This window comes from Hermetia illucens, chromosome 1 (assembly GCF_905115235.1).
Source record: "Hermetia illucens chromosome 1, iHerIll2.2.curated.20191125, whole genome shotgun sequence".
NCBI lineage: Eukaryota > Metazoa > Arthropoda > Insecta > Diptera > Stratiomyidae > Hermetia > Hermetia illucens.
Window position 1 is genome coordinate 104575962 of NC_051849.1, and position 26378 is coordinate 104602339.

Sequence of the window (26378 nt, forward strand, 5' to 3'; positions counted from 1 at the left end):
CATCTGAATGAAAGCAGTTTGTAGGTCTCGTGTCGTTCTTTCCATGATGATGATATCGTCAGTAGTTGGGTGGACTGAAAGAGGATGGTGCTTCTTGCATTTACCTCGGCATCAGGGATTGCTTCTTCCAGGACCAGGTTAAAAAAGGTTCACGGTACAGCATTTGATGTCGAATAGTCTCGAGAGTTATCCTGTTGCTTTTATCTGACCTCATCAGTGCTAACAAGTCCTGATGAAGGGAACAAGTGGTTCCCGAAATATCGGAATTTGCAAGAATACATATTCACACCAGCGAAAAAGAAACAACAAGTTTTTATTATTTCAGATGTAATAAGGTGTTATTTCACACAAAACCCCAAAAAGACTGGGGAGTAGTAGATTGTTCATAAATGGAATTTTAATATTTCACTCGAATTTCAATTATTCTAGTTAATTATGATGCCAGCATCTTATTTGCATGGCTTAAGATAATATACTATTAGTAAGTTTATTTGAGCAGATATCCCCCCAAGGCCTAGATTTCATGTTTGGGTAGTTTCCGAAAACAAGTCCTGTCTCACTTTAAGTGTGCCCATTTTGATGCCTTACTCGTGCATTTTACAATTTGCATCAAAACTAAGTTTCGGGAAGTACCAATTACAACCTTTCATTTCATAACCCACATGACCATATTGGGTGTGAAGAAAATTACATTCCCTCTTTGCATATATGAGGAGCCCCTCTTTTAAACTGCACGTAATTTTATATCAGTCACTGTATGCGTGGAATTTTATAGCTCCCATATGTCCAACGAATTTCATTTGGATTGGTTTGGCCGTTTTGAAGCAAACTGCAGGTGACAGACAGAGAGGCAGAATGTGAACCGATTTTAATAAGGTTTCGGTTCACAGGGAACCTCTCACCTTTTTCCCATGTATTGGAAGCCCCCCTTAAACTCAACAGAAAGTGGCTTCGGCCGTTTCCTAGTAAATCGGGCGAACCAGACAAACAGAAAGAGACTGGATCGATTTTAATAAGGTTTTTCTCATGTAAAAAGCTAAAAAAGGAAAACTAAAATGTTCTCATGAGCGTTCATATGATAATGGCGCAATTCACACCTTACAGTGCAATAGATTCACGTGAAATACAAAGGTTTTACCATCTATAACTTTGTCAATAATAGTTAGATTGCCTTCAAACTTTCAGGACACATATGTATTGGTGCCTTGGTACTTGTGGAATGAGTTTAAGGGGGTCTTTGGGAAAATTTCTAAAATAAGAGCATATGCTCTTATTAACTTTATTTAGACAAATATCGGAATGAGATATATTTTGAGGCCTAAATAATATTTTTCAAATTTTTCGGTTGGATAGCTTGTGAGAACGAAACCTGTTAAACTTCTTGGTACCCACATTCTGGGTCCTAGTTGCCTTGTCTGTCAGTTAATATGGAAAGTTGGGTTAGTTCGTAAAAGTGTTAATAGGGGCTTTCATTTGGTACCCCACATTGTCATATTCTAATAAAAGACAATATACCCCCTTTATATTTGCACGGCTGCCATTCACCTCTTGGCGGAGTACAGCGCGTCAACCACACCTACGCAGCACTCGCGGTTACCTGAAACGTGCTTCAGTTCCGCTCACGACTTTCCGAATCCTTGCACTCCTTCTCCACCATTCTGCCCAAATTGCTTTCGCGACGACTCACAGGTCGACCATCCTGGGAGAGAAGATTCCACTGCATGGCGTAACCCGCAACACAATTGTCGCCGCTCCTTAACGCGCGACCTTTCTTCCTTTGCCACTTCTACCTTCCGATCACAGTGCCACAATGCCAGGCCTGTGCACCGACCAAGTTCTTCGTTTGTATCAGGCCAGCGTACTGCGGTGATACGACGCACACAGCTATTGACAAAGACTTGGAGTTTACTTTCCATATGCTACTCCCATATAAGTAACACAGAAAGAATACTAGCACAGAACAGTCTCAACTTGATCTTGGTATTGAGATAACTGCATTCCCAGATCTAGGGCTGTTAATGCGTTAGACAACATCCAATTCGTACGGTGTCGGTCAGTTGAAAACCTTATGGCTTATGCTTGAACAATGTGCGACTAATGACGAGACAATCGGTTACAGAAACCCACACGTCTCCAACCATTATTGTTATGGTTGCCAAGACCATACCAAGGTCTTGACAGAGCCGACATTAGCATCCAGTTCACCTATCACGGTCAAAACGTTACCTTTAAGAAACTTCTTTTAAACTGCATGTAATTGCCCGTAGAGAGCATCCACTATATCGGAAGTCTCCACTGGTGCATAGCATTGTATAATTGTAATGTTCTTTAACCTGGACCGGAATCATGGAATCAGAAATCTTTCAGAAACGGGGTCCCAGGTCAAGAAAGCGCACTTTGCGGTAGCCGTCAGAAACTACCCGACACCGGATTCGGGTTTGCTACCACTTGCCTTTCCAGAATACAAAAGCACATTGTCTTTAGTATAGAAAGAGGGAGAGGAGTATTCTTTAACCCCAACTCACAGGACTCCCCTTAAGCTCAACTTAAAACGATCCCAATCATTACATGTAAAGGAACGCACAAACGCACAAGAATACTCTTTTCACATATGCATGGATATGTGATATGACCCTTTGGTATTTTATGGCAGATTTTTTTTTGAGGGAAATATACACCTTAAAGCCGAAAAAAAGATTATTAAAGAAGATTATTATTAAAAGACTATTGGAATAGATACTATGATCTAGTACTACTACCATTTTGAAGATATCAATTTATTACAAAATGGCAGACAACATAAATAGCGACTTTTGGGCCAAAAATTAGTTATTATTTTGCCTGTAAAACAAAAGCCAAATAACAGGAAGAAAACCGTGTGACAAGTACTGGATAATGGTGTATAGAATAACCACAAAAACCCCAGGCAATCTTTTCATTGGTTTTCGAATATTATGAGTACCGGTTAGAAAAGCCGCGGTTTTGAGAAAAACGCATTTGAAAATTTGGGAATGAATAAAATCGGCGTAAAACACGTTCTCGGCTGTAACACGCTTATTTATTGAAATATTACCTTGCCGTTTTCACCAGATATTCTCGAGACCTCACACTTCAAAAAATGTATATCTCCCCTTAATTTGATACTATCGCCTTTATGGTGTCTTAGCGTGCAATAAATTCAAAACGAAACGTACATTTTGATTGGTTATGACTTTGGTAATAAGAGTAATATTTCCACCAAACTTTCGAATACCATTCTTTATGTTATGTATAATATTCTTCTTAAACTTCCGTATTTTTTAGCAGATTTTGGATTTTGGAATTAAACACATTTTTTATGTTCCTTAAACAAAACCTTAAAAATGTAGAACAGTTTATTATTTTTGTTTGTTCTTTGATATGGATTCCTGCCTACTACATTGTCATTTATATCTTTGTTATTATATATGTATAATGCCTTGTAATCTATATATCATGGTTATCATGTACATATGTACATTTCCTAGATAATTTTTTAGGAAACATCGGTATCGGTTTTAACGGCGATGGAGTCATGGTCACCTTACGGACTTTAAAAGCACTTACTTCTTAATGAAAATCTACCAATCTTAATCCAAGCTGTTGGCAACACATCACTGCATGGTTACTTCTTTCCGATGATTATGTACCTGCGTGATGAATAATGCACAGACATGCCATAATTTTGTTGAACGTTTTGTCTCTCACGTGCAAAGTCCACATTTTCGGTTGGAATTTCTGGGCACTAGCTTAGCGTCACGTTTCTCTGAACTAGCGCCGACATTCCAAGAATTATGTATGTCCATGCAAGACTACAAGCATGGCAACAGCAATCTAACAGTATTGAAAAGTGAGAACGAAAATTTGTTACAATCATTGAAATCAGTTAAATCATTTTTGTTACTTTTACTGTGGAATGATGAAATTTCGGTTTTTGGGGGCATACGAAAATTCACACTTATTGTGTCACATGGTGAAAGAGAAATATTTTTTTAGGTCAACGGCTTCTACGGTGCAGCCACATGTAAAAATTAAAATGGACCCTGGATGTACAGTTCTCACTTTTCCTCATTAGCACCTGGCCAATTTTTTGAAATGATTTTTTTTAAAAATAAACTTGGACTTTAGAATTTATCTAAGTAGTGCGAGATGTTAACGGTAATAAACTGGCTGCAGCAATAAATTTCAACGAGATACTGCCATTTCATGATCTTCACAAAAAGCAAGATTGAGGAACATTAGCTCTCTCTCTCTCAAATGAGATCAAATTTAGTTTGGGAGCAATTGGAGTATTTGAGACATTTTGCAGTTGCACCTGTAACGGATAATTCTCTAAAACGATATCTAAAATGATCCTTGAAGCCATGGAAAGATTGAACTTTAGGTTTTAAGTTCTTATATTTTCATTTCCCTCTGGGGCTTTTATGGCTTGATCCACGTTGTGCCTGGCCTTGATGAACTCAGACAGCTCAACTGTTTTTGCACCAAGCTCTGTGAAGGGTAATTCTTCCGGATCAGGGCTCTGTTCTGCATGATTCCTAACCGGATTACTGTTTTTAGATACTCCTTCATCTTTGGCATTCATTGATCTTCCCTCCGCTTTATCTTTTATGATATTTGGCATTAGCAGAGATCTCAGGATTGACGAACTACTCTTGAATGGGTCCTTTTTAAGGTTTTGTGTAAACACAAAACGGGGGGTTGAAAGTGATCATTCCTTTAAGGGGGCCATTCTCAGAAACTAACCGGAAAATCTAAAAAATCAAGAGGCTGCCACTATATGATGCCTGGGCTCCGAAATACCTTCCATACTGATATCTGACCAATAAAGTTAATAATAGTATATTACTATAATTTTTAGTAATTGGCTGCAAAACCCCCCTTAAGTTCATGCTAGCACCAACAATATAGGGTATAGCATAGAGCATGATCTCGCCAAGGTTGGTGGAAATCGCACTATTACTAACAAAGTTATAATACGTCAAAGCTTCTTTGCAAATTCAAGACTATGAATGTCAGTATCATCCAAAACTGGATATTTTCACATAATATAGTATATGCATATATTACGTGCTACGTACTGAGACATACACAAAACCTTTCGTACCTGAAGCGTCCAGCTTTCGGTTTGCCGACTTATTTTGGAGATGGAGTACCTCCTACTGTCACTCCTCTTGAACACGTACGATCGGTATTGTTACAATTTTTTTCGGCCAGCGATCTGGTTTCAACTCATCTTTAAACACAAAACCTTATTAAATTCCGTTTACTGTCTGTGTGTCTATCCGTCACAAACATTTTTCTCGGAAAATATAGTAGCGCTTGGCACCAAATTTGGTGGAAAGGTATGAACGCTCACGCATACAGTGGGTTACATCCTTTTACGTCGAATTTAAGGGGGGTCTGCATACATGCAAAGGGGGGGTGTAAACTCTTTTTAACTAAATATAGTCATGTGGAGTATCAATTCAAAGGTCTCGGTTACTTGTAAAATTGTGTAAACACAAAACCTTATTAAAATCGGTTTACTGTCTGTCTGTCTTTTTTTTTTTCATCGTTGGAAGGTGGAAAGTTTCAAAACCTACTGCTGGCTCCTGCCATACAGTTATGTGAGACTTCCATTCACTAAAACCACCTCCTTCTTCTTCCACTCTCCCCACGGGACTGCTATAAGCATTGCATCGTGGGGCTGGATCAGTTCTTAACTGCGGCGCATTATTGTTCGCTCCCTTTCTTGCTTTCTTCGCAGTTCTTCATGCCTTAGCTGTTCATGAATCATTTTCAGCTCAATTACCACTTGATTCCAAGCCTCCGATTCCAACATAAACTCCACTATATTTCCAGGTGTCAAGCGCCTGTCTGCGATCGCCTCCAGCCTAGCTCGGTGTGCTGTAAACCTTGGGCACTCAAACACAACATGCTCCGCATTCTCAGCCACGTTACCACATCTTGCGCACCATGGTGACTCGTCGTGCCCAAATCGATAAAGATAAGCCCGTAAACCTCCATGTCCACTTAAAAACTGTGTTAGCTCGTAGCTTAGTTCCCCGTGATTCCTTTCCATCCATCTTCGAATGTGTGGAATGATACGGTAGGTCCAACGGCCAGTTTGTGCCTCGTTCCATCTCTTTTGCCATTTTGCGATGGATTCTCGCCGTGCTAGTTGCCGTCGAAGTACAATAGACTCACCGATTGCATACATATTGTCGTAGAGACGCCGACCTTCATCCGCCAAGATGTCTATGGGGATTGTCCCTGCCAGTACATATGCTGCTTCTCCTGATGTCGTTCGATAAGCACTGCACACCCGGAGTGCACTTAGTCGATACTCCATTCCTAGTTTTCCGCAGTTTGATTTGTTTTCCAGAACGGTTGCCGAAACTGGAGCTGCGTAGAGTAGCACGGAACTAACTACCCTTGAGATAAAACGACGCCGACTTTGTCTTGGTCCACCAATATTCCGTAGTATCCTCGAGATCGTTACAGCGATGGAAGATGCTTTAGTTGCAGCGCACTCAATGTGTTTTTTAAAGTTGAGTCTTTTGTCAATCATTACTCCCAAATATTTAAGCGACTCTTGGGAGTAAATTGTTTTTTCACCAACTTTAACTTTCACGGTCGTGTCTTTCCTTCTCTTGCCGATTAGCACTAGTTCCGTTTTATGTTCAGCAAGTGATAGACCGGACTTTTTCAACCAGGAATTGATCTCCCATATCGCTTCATTTGCATAGATTTCGATCTCGTCTAAGCGTTTTGCCACTATTGTTACCCCGATATCGTCCGCAAAGCCAATAGTTGTCACGCTGTTAGGAAGGCGTAGCGTCAGCACTCCGTTGTAAATAATTAACCACAGTAAAGGATCTAAAACAGACCCCTGAGGTACGCCGCACGTCATTGGGAATAATTTCTCTCCATCGTCCGAGTCGCAATATAACCTTCTTCCAAGAAGAAATGCAACAACGATACGTACAATGTACTTTGGAACCTTTAGTTTGGTTAAAGCCTCTACGATTTTCGTCCACTTTGCAGTGTTGAATGCATTTTTTACATGTCTGCCTGTCTGTCTGTCCGTCTGTCTGCCTGTCTGTCCGTCACACGCATTTTTCTCGGAGACGGTTATAGCGATTGACACCAAATTTGGTAGAAAGGTGGGACCTGTGAACGCTCACGCATACAGTGAATTACATCCTTTTACGTCGAATTTAAGGGGGGGTCCCCATACATGCAAAAGGGGGGTGTACAATTTTTTTTCATCAAATATAGTCATGTGGGGTATCAAATTAAAGGTCTCGATTAGTACTTTTCAAAGCCGATCTTAGTTTTGACATTCGCTGAAAGGGTGGGGAGCGCGGGGGGTTGAAAGTGATAACTTCTTTAAGGGGGCCATTCTCAGAAACTACCAAACCGAAAAATCTGAAAAAAATCAGGAGGTTGCCGCTATATGGCGCCTGGGCTCCGAAATACCTTCCATGCAGATATCTGTTTAAATAAAGGTTATAATAGTACATTACTATAATTTTTAGTAATTGGCAGGAAAACCCCCCTTAAGTTTATCCTAGTACCATGAAATTTTGCAGTAATATAGGCTACAATATGGAGCATGACCCCACCAAGTTTGGTGGAATTTGCACTATTACTAACAAAGTTATAATACCTCAAATTTGTTGTTTGTTGAATGTCGAAAGTGGATACTCTCACATAATATATGGATATATTACGTGCTACGTACTAAGAAATACACAAAACCTTTCGTACCTGAAGCGTCCAGCTTCCGGTTTCCGGACTTGTTTTTTAACAGAATATGGTCATTTGTATCAAATGAAATTGCTCGATTAGTACTTTTCGAAACTGATTGTACAGGGTGCGGCGGCATAACTCCCTTTTTTAAAATGCGCGCCACTCAGTTAGTTGATGTCATAGCGGAGCGCTAGTGGTCTCGTTCAAGAGGGGATACTGTAAAGTTTTGTCCCGACACGGTTCAGTCGCCATCATGCGTTGGAATAGTGAGGAGCGTGCCTTTGCCGTTGAGGTTTACTTTTCAAGCGGATGTTCGATTATTGCAACACAGCGTGCATTTCGGAATCGCTTTAATTTAGCCCCGTTGGCTCCCGTCCCAAACCGCAAATCAATTTTTACATGGGTCACTACATTCAGACAAACTGCAAGTGCGACAAAAGGAAGAACTGGAGTCCCTCGGCCCGTTAGATCACCTGAGAACATTGAAGCAGTGAGAGCGTCAATGTTGCGATCGCCACGGCGTTCTGCGCACAAACACGCATCTGCCCTTGGATTATCCAATCGTTCTGTGAGAAGAATTCTTCGTGATGATCTTCATTTTCATCCCTATAAGATGGCGATAGTGCAGGAACTTTCAGAACGTGACTTCAATTCTCGGATGAACGCGTGTAAGCTTCTTCTTGATGTCGTTCCCGAGGGTGCTATTTTTTTTTAGCGATGAAGCCCATTTTCATTTGTGTGGGTCGGTTAACAAACAAAACGTGCGCTACTGGGCTGACACCAACCCTCGAGAATTGCATCAAAAGCCTTTGCATTCACCCAAAGTCACAGTGTGGTGTGCAATTTCCTCAGCTGGAATTATTGGTCCCTGGTTTTTTGAGGAAAATGAGGTTACAGTGACAGTGAATTCGGACCGGTATGTAAACATGCTACAGAAAATTTAGATTTGGGGGACACTTGGTTCCAACAAGACGGTGCAACAGCACACACTTCAAGAGCATCGATGGCTGTTTTGAGGGAACACTTTCCAGAGCGCCTTATCTCAATTAGAGGCGATTTGGAATGGCCGGCACGATATCCCGATCTGTCCCCTTGTGATTTTTTTCTATGGGGTTTTTTGAAATCCCGTGTTTATGTGAACCGTCCAAGAAGCCTACAAGATTTGAAGACCAACATCCAAGAAGAAATTGCCAACATAACACCTGCTATGCTAACGAGAGTCATGACAAACGCCAGAAATCGGTTTACGCAATGTATGGAGAATGGGGGACGTCACCTAACAGAACAATGTAAATAAAAACTTTAGACATATACCTACATTATAAAAAATAAATAAATAATTTCCGATGCATACAATAGTTTTTATTGAGTTTTGAAAAAAGGAAGTTATGCTGCCGCACCCTGTATTTCTGATACGTATGGCTTACATACATTTCCGAAAAAAAGTGCAATTATAGAAGTCTAATTTTTACTTAAGATAATCTTCAAAAGTAATCAGTTAATTTCTCTTGTACTTTATATTCCACACGTACGCCACACACAGATTTTAGGCACTGATTTCATACTAATTTTGACATCCTTGTTTTTTGTATGAGCAAAAAGTACAGTATTTTCGCTTCTTTGGCTCAGATTCTCTTTCTTGTAGTTTATCTGCTAAATTATTTGGTTCTTCCAGTATTTGGTTTATACTTGCCGTATAGATCTTTTCAAAGTTGAAATCGACTTCTCCTTTTGTTTGGTTGTAGAAATGAATAATGTCTGATTTGCCACTTGATTGTTCGGAATATAAATCCGCAATGAACATCTACCATTAAACGTAAGCAACTGTTCATCAATTGTCATTTCTCATCCAGGAACATAATTCCTTCGGGATTATTTTATGAAAAGTTCCCAAACATTCCCGTTGCGTATTAATACATCATTTGGCGAAAGAAACGGTCGCAACATCTCAACATCTATCCTCAAACATCTGATTGAAAACTCAAAGCTTTCTTCGCTCCTGACTAACATGCATCACGTGCCGGAAAAAGAAAAATCAAATAGTTCATCTGTTGAAAGATGATTATTCATCATTACTACGAAACTTATTAGTTGACCAAATATGCCCAATCTTACCGCGAAGAGTATTTCCAGGAACATCTATATATTCGCCCAAAGTTGGGAGAAGCCGAGTAGTGGACAGAATAAGGGTTAGCCCAAATGGTTACCGTATAGCCCCTAGGATGGCGATATACCGGTATCTAAAACAATGCCAAAAATAGACAAAGTTATCGAACAACTAAAAATGTTCAATTACTTTGAAGTTATACAAAGCCTAATCATACGCCTCGCAACCGTGTTGTACCTTCATAAGTCGAAAAATGGCGGGACTTACCTCAGCGCCCACAATGCCCTTACTTCACCCGTTAGAAAGATAAACCGAATATTTGATTTCGTGTACACCTTGCAGGCGTAGATTATGCTTCTACGGTTTAGCATGCTTTTCGTTCAAGATCCAATGTATGAATGCTCTGGCTAGACCCAGAAAACGGATAGAACATAAACCATTCTTTGAGGACCTCCCAGAGATATCTAACAGCAGGGTTCGAGAGCTGTTTTCCTTCATGCATGCTACGGGCTACTATGTGGACTCTACCAAAGTGTTAGGAATATGTGGCATCAAAACGGTGCACCACGACACTAGTTGAACTGATAACTATCTACCTCACAACAGGAGGAATAAAGAGATTTCGAGAAAAAACCCAAAGCTACTGACTCTCATACAGTGTCACCTAACTTAAGATAAACACCAAAAAACCAAGGTTGTCAGTGTCTGGTCGTTGCACTCTGCCTATTTCCTAATTTTTCTATCTTGGCAGTGTTGTTTCTGCTGACGGCGACGAGGAGCTTCATATGAACAGTGGCAATAACAGCGCTAGATACGATTTCTCGGGTTTGTCTAGAATCTGGAAATGCAGCTATTCCAATACCAACATCGATTTGAGGTTGTTTTCTGTACTGTTGTACTGTGAGCAGCACATGGAAAGTGACCACCCCTGTACTCAGAGGCTCGATGCTTCTGTTAACAACTGCCTCTGCGTATCGTCGATGCAGTCTAGTGTTGAAAGAAGAACTGGATCTTCATGTAGGCCAAGTACCGGTAGATGTGTTGATTAGAAGGCGAAACTGGCAGTAGATAGGCCACACTTTAAGAAAGGGCGATAACTCCATTACTGATTAAGCCACGCAAAAGAATTCACTATCTCAGAGAGAGTGGCGAGTGGTTTTGCCCTAGAAATATATGGCGCGTAGACTTTTTGCACGCATTATGCGCCATTCAGGGGAAATTCAAAAATAAATTGCGTTGAAAACGATATTAATAGGGATACAAAAGTATCTGCAAGAACTGGCTGATGTCTAGAAATCGAGAAAAAGAGATGGGTATGCTGGTGTAGGCTAGAGTCATCCTACTTGAAGCAATACTTCATTATGCGTAAAAAGAGGAGGTGGTTACAGTGTGTGGACCGCAGAAACTACTGCAAATTACACGTAGTGCAGAACGCTTCCTAAAAGTGATATTTTGGTCGTGATGGACAATGTCAATGGTAAAGTGACCCCTTGGTCAGGTATACGGTCGGAAGGCGTGCTCTTGGTGACCATAATACAACGGTTAAGTTTTAAGCAACAATTTGTTCGAGAACGGGGCTGTAACTGTGACTCCAACTACCAGGAAATGAATACCTAATCAGGTCGACCATGTCGCAATCAGCAGCAGATTTAGGAATTATCTTCTAATTATGTTCGTAACAAAAGAATTGCCGGCATCGACTTCGAGGAGGATCATCCGATAATATTTGTTTTTTAATTGCTCCCCACTTCTTCTATCATTGTCTGATCTCCGCGCTCAATCAGGTCTTGTGTCTTGTGTTTATGATAAATATATATGTGAAAAGCAAATTCAAAACCTCTTAAAAAATTCTAATCCGCGCTGCAATATAATCCTACATAAGTTCATATATAACTGTAGACGTGTCACCATCACTCGACGGCTAACAGCCGGTGGGGAGGTCCAGTAAATTGACATCCAACTGATCTTATAGCAATCTTTTCGTTGTTATGTTGTGTTATGATAACAAGAATTTCTTTTTGCATTCAAATCTCTCATTATCGCATTATGTGAGCATAATGCTACCTTAACGAAGCGATGAGTTGATTAATCGGCAGCCTAACGATTTGCCCTGAGTTTCGAATCCGCCATGGAAGTTTGTGGTCGTCTGTTTGCATGCTTGCACAGCAGTAACTATGATCTTAATGGTAATGTCCAAATAACTCAGTGATTAGAACAACGCCTCGGAAGATCGCGGTTCGAATCCCGCTGGCGACAGTGGAATTTGTATCTTTACTCCATGTAGGATGCCATTCGATATGTCTTGAAAATGCTAGATTATTCACTTTAATGCGTGACATTTTACATTCTATAAAACTTTGTTGATAATAGTAGACTATCCACCAAACGTATCATGCTCCATATTATGGCCAATTTATGAATGAATCGCAATTATTTTCATTTGCAAACCGTAGAAATATGCTCTGAATAAGTCGTAAAAATTTCAAAGAATTTCGTTGGATAGTTTTTGGGCTAAAACCTAGAATGTGATTTTTAACCATAAAATCTTAACTGATCATTAATCTGCTATACCTAGTCCATAAACCTTGGGTTTCTTCAAGAAACACATGTAAAGTCTTGGCTTCAATTCTTGTCCGAAGTCAATTGAACGTCATCCGGGCCGATAAATACGCGTTTTATTAAGGCGATCGACATAAGTGTGACATGTGACATTTTACTTGTTTCCGCTTTTCGCAAGAATGCGGACCCCATAAAACTTAACCTACAACGACATCAGTATACGTTAGGGCTCACAATACCAACCTATCCTCCAAATTTCACGTAATGGATGTAACCATTCTCGAGCAAAGTTTGTGTGACCGTCAGACAGATAGTAAAGCTACTTTCATAAGTTTCACTACCCTGGAAACCTAAACGAACCTTTCCAGTGCTATATTATTCCTTAAAGGAAAATTCGAGAATTTTATTCGTTCTTTGAAAGGAAGACAATCTCATTACAGCTTTAGAAAATCCAAAAGCTTTATCTTTCAAATGAACTGAACACACCTAAGCTTCATGTTATGTACAGCGAAAAAAATCCAAATTTTTCTCTTTCTTCAAATAGTTTTCGTGAAATCTTCAATTCCTAATTTAATATTGCCTTTGGATATCCAATGCTGACTACATTGCCTCCTACAGTATACTGTAGTGTACCGTTAAGGTCTTGAATGAAGTGTTCTAACACACTTCAAGGCCCTGATTCAATATGGATTGTTGCACCAACGATTATTATTGTTTGGATATCCAATGGAGGATACGTGTGACACATGCGACAACTAAGGTGTTCAGCTGGCGTCATACCAGGCTCAACTCACTTCATCCATTGATACCCTTATCCTTACCAAAGAAATAATAATAATAATCGTTGGTGCAACAATCCAATTGGATCACGGCCTTCAAGTATGTTAGAGCACTTCATTCAAGACTGTAACGGTACACTACAGGGTGACAGTACCCTATAGAGAGAGATTATTACCCTGATTTGACTCAGGTATTCATTCACAGCTGAGACGGCTGGTATCCGACTGCTGAGTTTTAAACCCCACCTAAAGGTTACTGGGCACAAAGCGGCGACAATCAGCTCAACACTGGCAAGGATGCTTCCAAATGTAGGCGGCCCGAAGCACAGTCGACAATTACTCTTATCGCGGGTCGTCAGCTCTGTACTTTTATACGCGGCACTAGTATAGGCGTCGGCGATAAAAATCGGAGAAAACCGTAGACAGTTTCAAGCTACATACCGATTAAGCGCCCTCCGAACATGTTGCGCCTACCGAACAACATCTTATGAGGCAGCATGCGTGATTGCGGGGATGATCCCGGTAGATATTATAACCGATGAGGCAAATCGTCTGTACGAAAATCTGGAAACAAGCCTGAACAAGCAAATTGAGCGTTTGCGGTCACTGGCTGCATGGCAAACAGCATGGGACCAGGCGGAGAATGGCCGGTGGACCCACAGGCTTATCGCAGACATAAGCATGTGGACTATCCGGAACCACGGTGAGACGAATTACGATCTGACTCAGTTTTTAACCGGACACGGTGGATACAGGACTTACCTTTATAGGCTCGGTCTAGATGAATCGCCCGATTGTTTTACGTTTGAAGGTACAGCCGAAAATGCAGAACACGTTTTCTTCGATTGAAATAATAAAAACTTGTTGTTTCTTTTTCGTTGGTGTGGATATTTATTCTTGCAAATGGCGATATTTCGGGAACCACTTGTTCCCTTCATCAGTGCACATCATCAAGTTAGCACTGATGAAGCGAACAAGTGGTTCCCGAAATATCGGTATTTGCAAGAATAAATATCCACACCAACGAAAAAGAAACAACAAGTTTTTATTATTTCAATTAATTAATCGTTGGAAACACCGCATAATTTCACTCACATTTTCTTCGCCTGCACTAGATTTAAAAGCTCAAGGAGAAAGGTTGACACAGAGCTAAATACCCGTTTAAGGGTGGAAAATCTGATAAGGTACATGGTGCAATCAAATACAACATGGGGCGGGGTAGTTGCAATGGTGAAACGGATCCACCAGCAACTAACAGCAGCAGAAGTACAGCGGAGACATAGAAGGGAAGCTACTGCCATTAACACCACGCAAAACGGTAGCAGTTCTTTTAGAGAGAACAGCTAAGAACTGAACAGCCCCGCGAAGCAATACCGAAACGGTGGTCTCGCGGGGAGAGTATGGAGAAAATATGGGAGGTTTCAGTCGGTAAGAGTCTGGCATGCGTGTCCTAAATTCCAGATACGTATCCATGATGGATTTCCCCCAGCCAAAAAAAAGACAGACAGACAGACATTGAACCGATTTTAATAAGGTTTTGTTTTCCAAACCAAACCTTAAAAATGACCATTGAAACAAAAAATATGGAATAAGAAACATGTTTTTTAAATTTTTGGCAACATCTGTTTTTTTGACAAAGCTGGTTTTTCCCCAAAGATTTGCAAATAAATTTAAGCTATTATAATTAGTCTAGTTTGATGCTCTATATTGCTGCCAAAAGGAAAATTTCTGTACTACTAGCATGAAGTAATTAAATTCACAAAATACAATAATATACTATTATTAACTTTATTCAGGTAGACATCGATATGGGAGGTATGACTTAGGACTTAGATGCGGCATAAGGATATCATCCGATTTTTCGGCTAGAAACTTTCTGAAAATGGCCACTTAATTTGGGTGTCCTCCTTTCCTTTTTACACAGGCAAAATATGCGATTAGGTTTCTAACGTCCACGATAACTTTTTCGTTCCTTATGCTGCAACCAAGAAAATAATTCTCTGTCGTCTGACAGACACTTAGCCTCCCGCATTTAGTTATAGGCATGTCTATAATCTAATCTGAGTGGAATCTACAAACCCTTTCTATACCATTGAGCAAGATTGAACCTAAAAAACCAAGAAGGCTTGCAAAATATTTAACATGACAACGGTTCTACCTAATTGTCTACGGGCCTAAGAGACCATATGAAGATTTGGGGAGTTGTTGGTAAACAACCGATCTTAAACCCATCTGAACAACAACCCTAACAACAAATATTTTAAGGAAATTTCGAAAGGTAAAAAAATGTGGTCCAAGCATTTATATAATTTTATAGAAAATTAGCTATTCTAACTGTAGAATATCATCAGAATGTTGCACAGCTGAGATGAGTGCTCATTGCAATGCAATGAGTCAAAACTTCACAATCGGCCGAAAGTGCAGTAAATTCGCTTTTACGTTTTAACGAAAATATTGTTAGTAACATCCTAAACAATGATTCACTGACAAGGGTTCTCAGTTACGCATTGAGTCAAATTAGCACACGCTAGCACATACTGCACCGTAATCAATTTCAGATATATTCATCATTTCTCCATATTATGTCTGCTCGACAGTCTCGCCCTCACCCTTCCTCATTGAACTTTCGCTCCACGTCTGACGCATTGGAATTCTTAAGATTGACACAACATAATTTCCTATACTAGATGTTGAAATCTAACACCAACTCCCAGCTTTTTCCATCCTCTACAGGTGAATATACTTCTCAGACCAATGCTTAGTTTGTCTTCGGTTGACTCAACACCGTAAAACCCCCATGATCGTTTCCAGCGTGCTTTACCTCTCTACCGGTTTGCTGTCGTCATTGGATCAAATTCACAAAGTTCACATGAGATTGCTCAGCTATTTAGAATGCTAATAAGCACCAGATCCATCCTATTGAATCGGGTACCGGATCCATACGATACTAGTGTCAACTAAGCATTAACACAATCTTGGCTTGGGGCTGTTGCATCACATTCCTCATTCATGATTAGCCAGAGTCATTGTTGACATACTCCAACTATCGAAAGCTAGAAACTGGAATATCTGCTCCATGTTTTGTTTGCGGGAGTGACTCGACGAAATTTTTAGCTAAGTCACGATATTTGATGATTATACATACCGACGTTTAGGCAAACATACGGAGCTACATAAAACACACTAAAAGACAAATTTGTGAACTCAAAATACTTTAAGCTAAAATGATTGAGATGATTTTATTATAAATATTCTTTATTATAGTTTAACTGACAAAATAACATTTATGCCAAGTAATCATCATCATTCTTTTTTAAGGAGTAAATTTTCGAAGTACGCTGGCCTGAACGCGCTACTTTGTGCGATTTTTACTCATTAAAACTACTCCTGACTTCCCTCTGCCCGTGGTGGTGTTACATAACGGGATGAAGTTATTTCACTTTAGATAGGTCTCCCTTCTTTTATGCGCAATTTATTAACCGGGATAGCATTTCGATGATTTTTTTAGGTTTCTCCTTCTTCCACGAATCTTGGAATTTGGAAGAATACGTTCTGCGGAACCTCATCGTAGTTCAGACAATCAGATGCAATGTCCAAATTCGAACTTGTGTCGACCATATCTTTTAAGCCCGTTGCCATGCTTTCACTTGTACGAGTCAGTCCTATTTGACATTTAGAAATGCATTTTACAAAATAACTCCAGGCTCAGCGATGGATAATCCACTCTACCAGCTGTTATGAGAAATACAATATTTATGGAGAGCCTGAAGAATGAACCCGGGCAGGTTGGCTCACTTCGGCATCTACAGGGAACCAACACAAACCCAACGAACCACCCCTACCCATCACGATTTTCGTCACAAGCTGGCGACATATTATTTCAACCACAGTATATCTAACAGGCAGCACCACACTCAATAGACTAGCTTGCGAATGTATTTTGAAAGCTTATCCGTACACATTATAGGCACATTTGGCAGTATCTACATGTGGTTTAGTATCTATGATGTGTACGGATAAGCTTCCCCAATACACTCGCGAGTCCGGTCCATTGAATGTGGGTACTACTTATTATATGTACTGTGATTTCAACTCCCCGCACTCCTAAAAAAGTCAGGAAACCGGAAGCTCGGCACTCCAGGTATGAAAGGTTGTGTTTGTTTCTTCTGTAAGTACATTTAAGTGCGGGACATTTGCACATAGTTCGTAATATATATGAATTTAGCACGTCAGACTACTCATTTGTGTGATATTGATATTTAGTACTTTGGGTTGCAGTAAATTTGCACGGTAAAGACAACTTTGAGCTACTGTAACTTTTGGTAATAGTATGATTTTGATCAAACTCAAACAAAAATGTAATGCAGCCCCTTCTGAGATATAGATTTCTCTCGCCGCTTTAAATGCCCAGTTTATCGTAAAGATCTTTATAATGGAGCACTCGGGTAGCAGCAATAACTTTCTTTGCCGGTTGGCATTTTTGGAAATTTGCCAATTGGTGTGAGCGAGATCCCTTCTTATCTTTTCCCATCAAATCCATCATCATCAACGGCGCAGCAACCGGTATGCGGTCTAAGCCTGCCTTAATAAGGTACTTCAAACACCCCGGTTTTAGGCCGAGGTCCACCAATTCGATATCCCTAAAAGCTGTCTCTCGTCCTGACCTACGCGACCGCTCCATCTCAGGCAGGGTCTGTCTCGTCTCTTTTTCTACCATAGATGTTACCCTTATCGACTTTCCGGCTTGGATCATCCTCTTCCATACGGATTAAGTGATCCGTCCACCGCAACTTGTTGAGCCGGATTTTATCCACAACCTGAAGCTCTTGGTATCGCTCATAGATTTTGTCGTTATGTCCATCCTCATGAAGGGGGCCAAAATTTCGCATTTCTTTTTTGCAAAGAACCCAGGTTTCCAAGGAATACATAAAGCCTGGCAAGATCATAGTCTTGTACAGTAAGACCTTTGACCATATGGTGAGACGTTTCGATTGAAACAGTTTTTGCAAGCTGAAATAGGTTTTGTTGGCAGCCAACAACCGTGGGCGGATTTCATCATCATAGCTGTAATTCGTTGTGATTTTCGGCTCTAGATAGGAGAAATTTTCAACGGTCTCAAAGTTATAGTCTCCTATCTTTATTGTTTTCGTTTGACCAGTGCGATTCGATATTGTTCGTTCTTTGGTTTTTGGCGCCGACGTTGCCACCATGTACTTCGTCTTGCCTCCATTAATGTGCACTCCGAGATCTCGCCTGCTCGATCTGGATGAAGATACTTACATCAGCCTTATATTGGGACAGGGTATCGGCTAGCTGCTTGGCAGCTCCATCTCTGTACAGAGAGCGCACGTTCCATGAGAAAATGCACAAATCGTTATTCCGTTGTCGTTGCCGGGTTTGTCGTTGTAAAGCCCATCCTGTCCGAGGCTACTTCTGTGACTTCGTAACGTTAGTTTTCCGTGTATGGTTGTCAGCCCTACCCAACCCCCAACCTGGAGGAACATTTGGTACAATTTGTCCCGGTTTTTGGGCGCGGAAGACTGGCCTTCATCCATCTCTCAGCGGTCATTACATGGAGGTGGGGATGGGGTTTGGTAGTAGAGCTGGTATTGATTCAGCAGGCGTTTCCCAGGTTTTATACTCCATCGTGGGAACCAATCCACGTTTCGCCCTGCGACCTATACTACCCTTTTACCACCAAATTGCAACCATTAAGCTCCCCACGCTGTGTTACCGCTGGTTTGGTTCGCAAGAAAGATATCAACGGCGGATGTTGAGGTGCGATGTTTTGATAGCGAACGGCTTTACAGTCAATGATGATGATGAAATGCCGACGTCTTATGTGGATATAGTCGATTTGCGATCTGCTTTGCAGCCAAAGTTAAAAAATCATAATAATGAAATACCGGGAGCTCGGCATTTCGGGTATAAAGGTTTTGTGTTAATCTTATGTAACCAACTCTGTGTGCACGTTCTCCCATTCGCACATAGCTAAGAATTCAAAATATTCCTTCATATATTACCAAACTTTAAAATATACATATGTACACACATTTTAAAGAAATAAATATTGCGCTCGTCCTGAATAAACAAGCATTGCCTTCCGTATACTGGTGCGTGCAGATATATGTGCGCATCTAAATTGATCTAACGTATCTTTACACCTTTCCACTTTTACTCTACGCCCAAAAGCAAACATATATGTACGTAAATTAAATAACGCTGGTACAAACGTACACACATGTCCATCTAATTAAATACTACCCGCAAACTTCATCATGTTAAGCACTTACATGCATATATATGTCTCCAATAATTGATACTGATATACAAATAACTAACTAAAGCTAAAAAGGAAAAGGTAAATGTCCCAACGATCACTTCATTCATATTAAGCTCACTTTATGTGATGATGACGTCATACACGTTTTAGAGTGCAAGAAATTTGCGTAAAATTGAAAATCTTAACCTTCTATAACTTTGTTAATAATACTTGGATTGCATCCAAATTTTTCATAATTATGCCCTATATTATCCCCTATACTGCTACCAGAGAAGAACTTGAGGGGGTTTCCACATAAATTTCCAAAATATGGTAATATACTATTGTCAACTCTATTTGTGCAGATATCGGAACGGATTGTATTTTGAGGCCTAAATTTCGTATAGATGCATCACTGTGATTTTTCCAGATTTTTCGGTTGGATAGGTTCCGAGAAGGAGACGTGTTTCACTTTTTGGGGGCACAGATTTTGAGCCTTCACTCCCCTATGTTTCACCCAATATCAGAAAAAAGATCACTTTCGAGAAATACTAATCGAGCCCTTTCCTTTGAAACCCAACGTGATCATATTCTGTGAAACAAAATGTACACCCCTCCTTTCGCATGTATGGGAAACCCTCTTCAAACTCAACACAAAATAGCATCAGTTGCTGTATCCACAGACCCCACCTTTTCTCCAAATTTCGTGACAATAGACTTAGCTGTTTTCGAGTAAATTGGGTGTGACAGACAAACAGACAGACATTGAATCGATTTTAATAACGCTTTATTTCAAATAACACCCCAAAAGAGTCTGGAAATCAGAAGCTGGACACTTCAGGTATGAAAGGTTTTGTGTATTGCTTTGATAAAAACATTTGAGTGAACATTTGTCCCTAGCACGATATACTATATATCATTATCAACGGCGCAACAACCGGTATCCGGTCTAGGGCTGCCTTAATAAGGAACTCCAGACATCCCGGTTTTGCGCCGAGGTCCACCAATTCGATATCCCCAAAAGCTGTCTGGCGTCCTGGCCTACGCCATCGCTCCATCTCAGGCAAGGTCTGCCTCATTTTCTTTTTCTACCATAGATTATAGACTTTTAGACTTTTCGGGCTGGATCATCCTCATCCATACGGATTAAGTGACCCGCCCACCGTAACCTATTGAGCCGGATTTTATCCACAATCAAACGATCATGGTATTGCTCATAGATTTCGTCATTGTGTAGGCTACGGAATCGTCCATCCTCATATAGGGGGCCAAAAATTCTTCGGAGGATTCTTCTCTCGAACGCGGCCAAGAGTTCGCAATTTTTCTTGCTAAGAACCCAAGTTTCCGAGGAATACATGATCATAGTCTTGTACAGTAAAAGCTTTGACCACATGGTGAGACGTTTCGAGCGGAACAGTTTTTGTAAGCTGAAATAGGCTCTGTTGACTGACAACAACCGTGCGCGGATTTCATCATCGTAGCTGTTATCGGTTGTGATTTTCGACCGTAGATAGGAGAAATTGTCAACGGTCTCAAAGTTGTATTCTCCTATCCTTATTCTTCCTGTTTGACTAGTGCGGTTTGATGTTGTTGGTTGGTTCGTCTTCGGTGCTGACGTTGCCACCATGTATTTTGTCTTGCCTTCATTGATGTGCAGCCCAAGATCTCGCGCCGCCTGCTCGATCTGAATGGAGGCAGTTTGTACGTCTCGGGTGGTTCTTCCCATGATGTCGATATCGTCAGCATAGGCCAGTAGTTGGGTGAACTTAAAGAGGATCGTACCTCTTGCATTTACATCAGCATCGCAGATCACTTTCTCGAGGGCCAGGTTAAAAAGGACGCATTATAGAGCATCCCCTTGTCGTAGACCGTTGTTGATGTCGACTGGTCTTGAGAGTGATCCTGGTGCTTTTATCTGGCCTCGTACATTGATCAGGGTCAGCCTAATCAGTCTTATAAGTTTCGTCGGGATACCGAATTCTCTTATGGCCGTGTACAGTTTTACCCTGGCTATGCTATGATAGGCGGCTTTAAAGTCGATGAATAGATAGTGCAACTGTTGTCCATATTCCAACAGTTTTTTCCATCGCTTGCCGCAGAGAGAAAATCTGATGTGTTGCTGATTTGCCTGGAGTGAAGCGGCTTTAAAGTCGATGAATAGATGGTGCAACTGTTGTCCATATTCCAACAGTTTTTCCATCGCCTGTCGCAGAGAGAAAATCTGATCTGTTGCTGATTTGCCTGGAGTGAAGCCTCTTTGGTATGGGTCAATGAGGTTCTGGACGTATGGGACTATCCGGCCTAGCAAGATAGCGGAGAATATCTTATAGATGGTACTCAGCAATGTGATACCTCTATAATTGCTGCACTGTGTGATATCTCCCTTTTTATGTATGAGACAGATAATGCCTCATTGCCAATCGGCAGGCAATGATTCACTGTCCCATACCTTGAGCACAAGTTCATGAACCACTTGGTGTAACTGGTCGCCTCCATATTTAACCAATTCGGCTGTAATTCCATCGGCTCCTGGCGACTTATGATTTTTTAGCCGATGAATTGCACGGACTGTTTCTCCTAAACTTGGTGGTGGCAGTATTTGTCCGTCGTCTTCAGTTGGCGGGACCTCCAACTCGCCGATGTTCTGGTTGTTCAGTAGCTCATCAAAGTACTCAACCCATCGCTCCAATATGCCCATTCTGTCGGAAATCAGATTTCCCTCTTTGTCTCGGCAGGATGAGCATCGAGGTGTATAAGGCTTCATCCTGCTGACTTGTTGGTGAAACTTCCGCGCCTGGTGCGGTTGCTCCCTGTACTTTTCTAGTTCACAGACTTGCTGGTTCTCCCAGGTTTCCTTTTTCCGTCCATGAAGTCGCTTCTCTTTGAGAAAGCAACATTACTCGGTATACAGCATTCTTCCGTTCCGTTGCTAGCTTCATTCATCGTCAAACCAGCCGTTCCGACTCCTTTTGCGGCTGGGGCCAAGTATGTTTGTGGCCGTATCCATGATAACGTTCTTCAGGTGGTTGTGAAGATCAATTATTGATGCTTCATCTCCAGGTCCTCTGTTGACTGCGGTTATTGCGGCATCCATTTCCCTCTTATAGGTGTCGCGGAGGGTTGTGTTGTGGATGGCTTCAGTGTTAACTCTCACCTGATTGTCAGAGGGGATTCTGGGTGGTGTTGTTATTCGAGCTCGGAGCACATGTTGTTTTTTCTAGCTCCAGCCAAGCCTTCGTCTGAAGAGTGGGTGGATTTACGTTCGATATAATTCGCACCCCATATAACGCCTGCGAACCGCTTCGGTCACGCTGCTCCCAGGGCAGATGTGAGGCAGTGTCCTAGGAGGTGCCTCTGCCCTGACACGATTAACCACCTTCGTTCCCTTCTAATACTTGAGGAAATTAAAGTTTTTGCAAAATAAAAATAGAGAAACAGAAGTTCTGAGGGAATGGTAGTTACGACAAAAGTGGAAGTGGCAGGGTGGAGGCCTTGTTTTATTTTTGCCAGACATTCGCCATCAGCTGGGAACCTTTACAGGTTTATAACGTCCGTCTACCAAACCAACTGTGCCCATATAACCAGTTTCACTTTCTTCCATTTTCCATCGTGAAGAAAGTTCTGCGAGGCAAGATTTTGTCTGGAATCAATCTCATCAGCGCTTGAAGTCTCCTTCTGATCACATTTTTTTGTGCTTTAGCATAACTGTTCTACTCTCGTTTTTGGCTGATTGTGTCGTAGGCACTAAGTATGGTTTTTATATGGACCTTTGGGGGCTCCACCCTACTTTGTCACCCTCAGATATTTGAGCATGCCCCTTATTAATATGAACCTCGCGGGTTAGAGAGAAGGAGGGGAAGAGAGATTCCTCAAATTAAAGAAGCTAATTCAATAAAGACGAAAATCCAAGCAAAACTATATGGCAAAATATAGAAAATATAAAAAATAAATATGAAATTAAAATAAGAGGCAAAAAAATATACGAATCAGAAAACAAAAATGACGATCAACGTAAAAGTAATTAATAAATATGAAAAATAAGGAAATTGTTAATGAAATAAATGGGAAATATGGAATGGAAACACCTCTGGATCCTAGAATTTTAATTATATAATCGTTGCCATTAGTTATCACGCTTTCCATTAACAATGGGAAATAGCGAACTGTTTGACCACTTTTTATTCGAATTCGAAAATTTAGAACAGCCTACCATAGAATTCATTACACCTGCCAACTCCAGAATGTAAAAGGGTTCTCGAAACCCCAATGGAAATGCTTTACAACGAATTTCCAGGAAACACTGAATTGCAAATCAGATAACATAGCAATCGATATAAGGATGGGTACAATCTCAAAGTTATATGTCCCAAAATCTCACTTTAATGTCGATCGCGCAATTAGGGAAGACCAAATTAACACACGTAACTAATAAAAATATTTTTTTATACAAGTGGAAGTCGTGATGAGAGTTAAGAAACTGGAAGAAATGTATTCGAAAAATTGATGGGTGCTACGCCGTAAAAAGGAAGAATCCTGCATACTAACAAACGAAGTTTCCCGTCAGCTTGTCACAGCGAATAAATAGATCTAAAATTACCCTCTATTCTAATAATCCTAATCTGTTCAAATAAAGTTAATACTAGTATGTTTTGTAAATTGAAGATAAACCCCCTTAATTCATGCAAGAACGATGCACTAATATAGTCCATAATATGGGACATTATACTGGGGAATAGACTCCCCGCCTTATTTTCACTAAGGACGGAAATCACTTCTGTGGTGTAATTTAACAAAACTCTCAAAGACCATTTTTGGAAAAAAGCTGAGTGTTTGAAATTTTCAGCATTTGAAATTTCAGCCAATTTCAAACAGACTGAAAAGCCTGCGCCATGTTGTGTGAAACTGTCAATATTAATTTGCCGCCAAGAAGGACAATGAAATATTATTTCATGTCGCACAAATAACTTCACAAAACCCCGCAGAAACCTTTTTTGGCTGTTCCGAATGGAGATTTTCAAAAGAAGTGGATCGCGATCGTCCGACGGAATCCAGTTTCTTTGGAGTCAGGTTTAAATCCTGAGGATCATTTCAATGTGAGTTAACATTTCTTCAACTTTAATTCCAATCTTAATTGATAATATACGATTGCGTTTGAATTTTGTGTCACTATTATTCAAATTCAAATCAAGTCACAAGAGAAGACAAGACAATGATCAACAGTAGCTGCTTTCCGACTAGTTTGTAAATTACTCAAGGTGCATCTCATTTATTCATATTTATTTACCCATCCGCCAGATTAGCATTGCGAGCATTTTTCATTCACTCATTTTAGATGTGGAAAATTTCTAATTTCCAACTGGAATGATGTTTAGAGCGACATAGTATTATAAAAACAAATTGTTCAGAAGCAATTTGTTTTGTAGAAGGATTTGGTAACACCACATGAATGAAGGCAATCCTCGCCGCCTGAAAAAGGTGATGGCATCCACTAAAACTTACCCGAGAGTAAAACTTGCAAATTTCCGCAGACAGACACCACTGGCGGTGACTGCATATGCTAGCATTATCGCGATCGTTTGCCATAAATACTATAAAATAAGTCGAGAATCGGAAGCTCAACGTTTGAGTATGAAATGTTTTGTGTATTTATATGGACGAATTTAAGTGCATAATTGTTCCATCTGGAGGTAACTTCTCAGACTATTGCTTATAACTTTGTCAGTAAAAATAGCACAGTTAGACATATTCTGACATAGGTAATGTAAACACCGTTTGGGAAGAAAGATTGGATTTTATTGTAGGCCTGACCTTTGTCAGTCCTGCACTGACGCGTAATATGTTCTGGCGCGTCAAGGAGATCTACACCCACAGCGATCATCGGAGAAACACATAAAACTGGTGTCCAAAAACTTTGGATGAACAAACCCTCATAGAGGTGTGGCCCACAGGGCTGGTTTGCTGGTCCCACTGCTGTAGATCATTTTTTGTTAACACATTTAATTTATTGATCATATTTGGTTTGTACATAGTTCATGGCTAAACTTAATACTAAACTTATCTCTAACAGTATAAAACTTTTCCTAGAGACTAACATTTCGTTTATTACTAGACTTAATTTAAGGTAATACTAACTGATCCTAAGACTTATGCTATAGAGGGGAAAGTCAGGAAAAACCCCTCTTATTTTGTAGTTTATGCGGTGAAATTATTGTTTTGTGTGAATGGGTGGAGGAAGGATACATATAGGGGATGGTGTTGTTATTGGGCGGTGGAGTAGACGAGGCCAGGCGGATGTCGATCGTATGGGCGGTTAAATATCAGTTTGCCGTTGCGATAGCTGCTGTTCTGAGAGGACAGGGTTAGGAGGTCTGTAGGGAGTGAATGGTGACGGTATGAGGGGTTCGTGTTATGGTTGCGGATGTGGGAGTAGAACTGGATGAGGCTATTTTCGTGGGTTTGGCATTTGGTGAGGAATTTGGTGAGTGAGGTGAGGAGGATCTGGTCTATGCGGGAGCATTTTATCTCGTCATAGACGGCTTGGTTGAGGTGGAGATATGATTGGGAGAGGGATAGGCGAAAGAACCTCCTTTCACGTACTCGTAGACGTTCCATTTGGGATGAGGAAACGTCGCACCATGCGACGAATCCGTATGTGATTAGGGGACGGATCAGCTGCTTGTAGCAGTAGAGTTTGACTTTGGTGGAGATAGCGGAGTCTTTCTTAAGGATGGGCCATAAGGTTTTTAGTCCTGTTAGGGTTTTTGCGATGATGGAATTTACCTGGGGCACGGGTGATAGGCGGGTATTGAGGGTTATTCCCAGGTATTTAGTGGATTGGACGGAGGGAATGGTGGATGTTCCGATTTTGATCTTGAGGTTGCGGGTGTCGGCTAGAATCTTGCGGGTAAAGGTGGCT

General features: G+C 40.7%; 1 protein-coding gene across 4 annotated transcripts in view; it reads left to right on the forward strand.

Moving 5' to 3' along the window:
* Nucleotides 1–26378, forward strand: part of LOC119652132 (electron transfer flavoprotein beta subunit lysine methyltransferase-like) — a 241981-nt gene that overhangs the window by 202446 nt on the left and 13157 nt on the right. The window contains exon 1 of one of the 4 annotated variants that reach the window (XM_038056103.1): nt 25202–25218. The exons of 2 other annotated variants lie outside the window; for them this stretch is intronic. The gene's annotated coding sequence lies outside the window, so the exon portion shown is untranslated. Of the gene's footprint in view, nt 1–25201; nt 25219–25346; nt 25480–26378 lie in introns of those variants that run through there. One more of the 4 variants, XM_038056091.1, reaches the window with a different exon arrangement.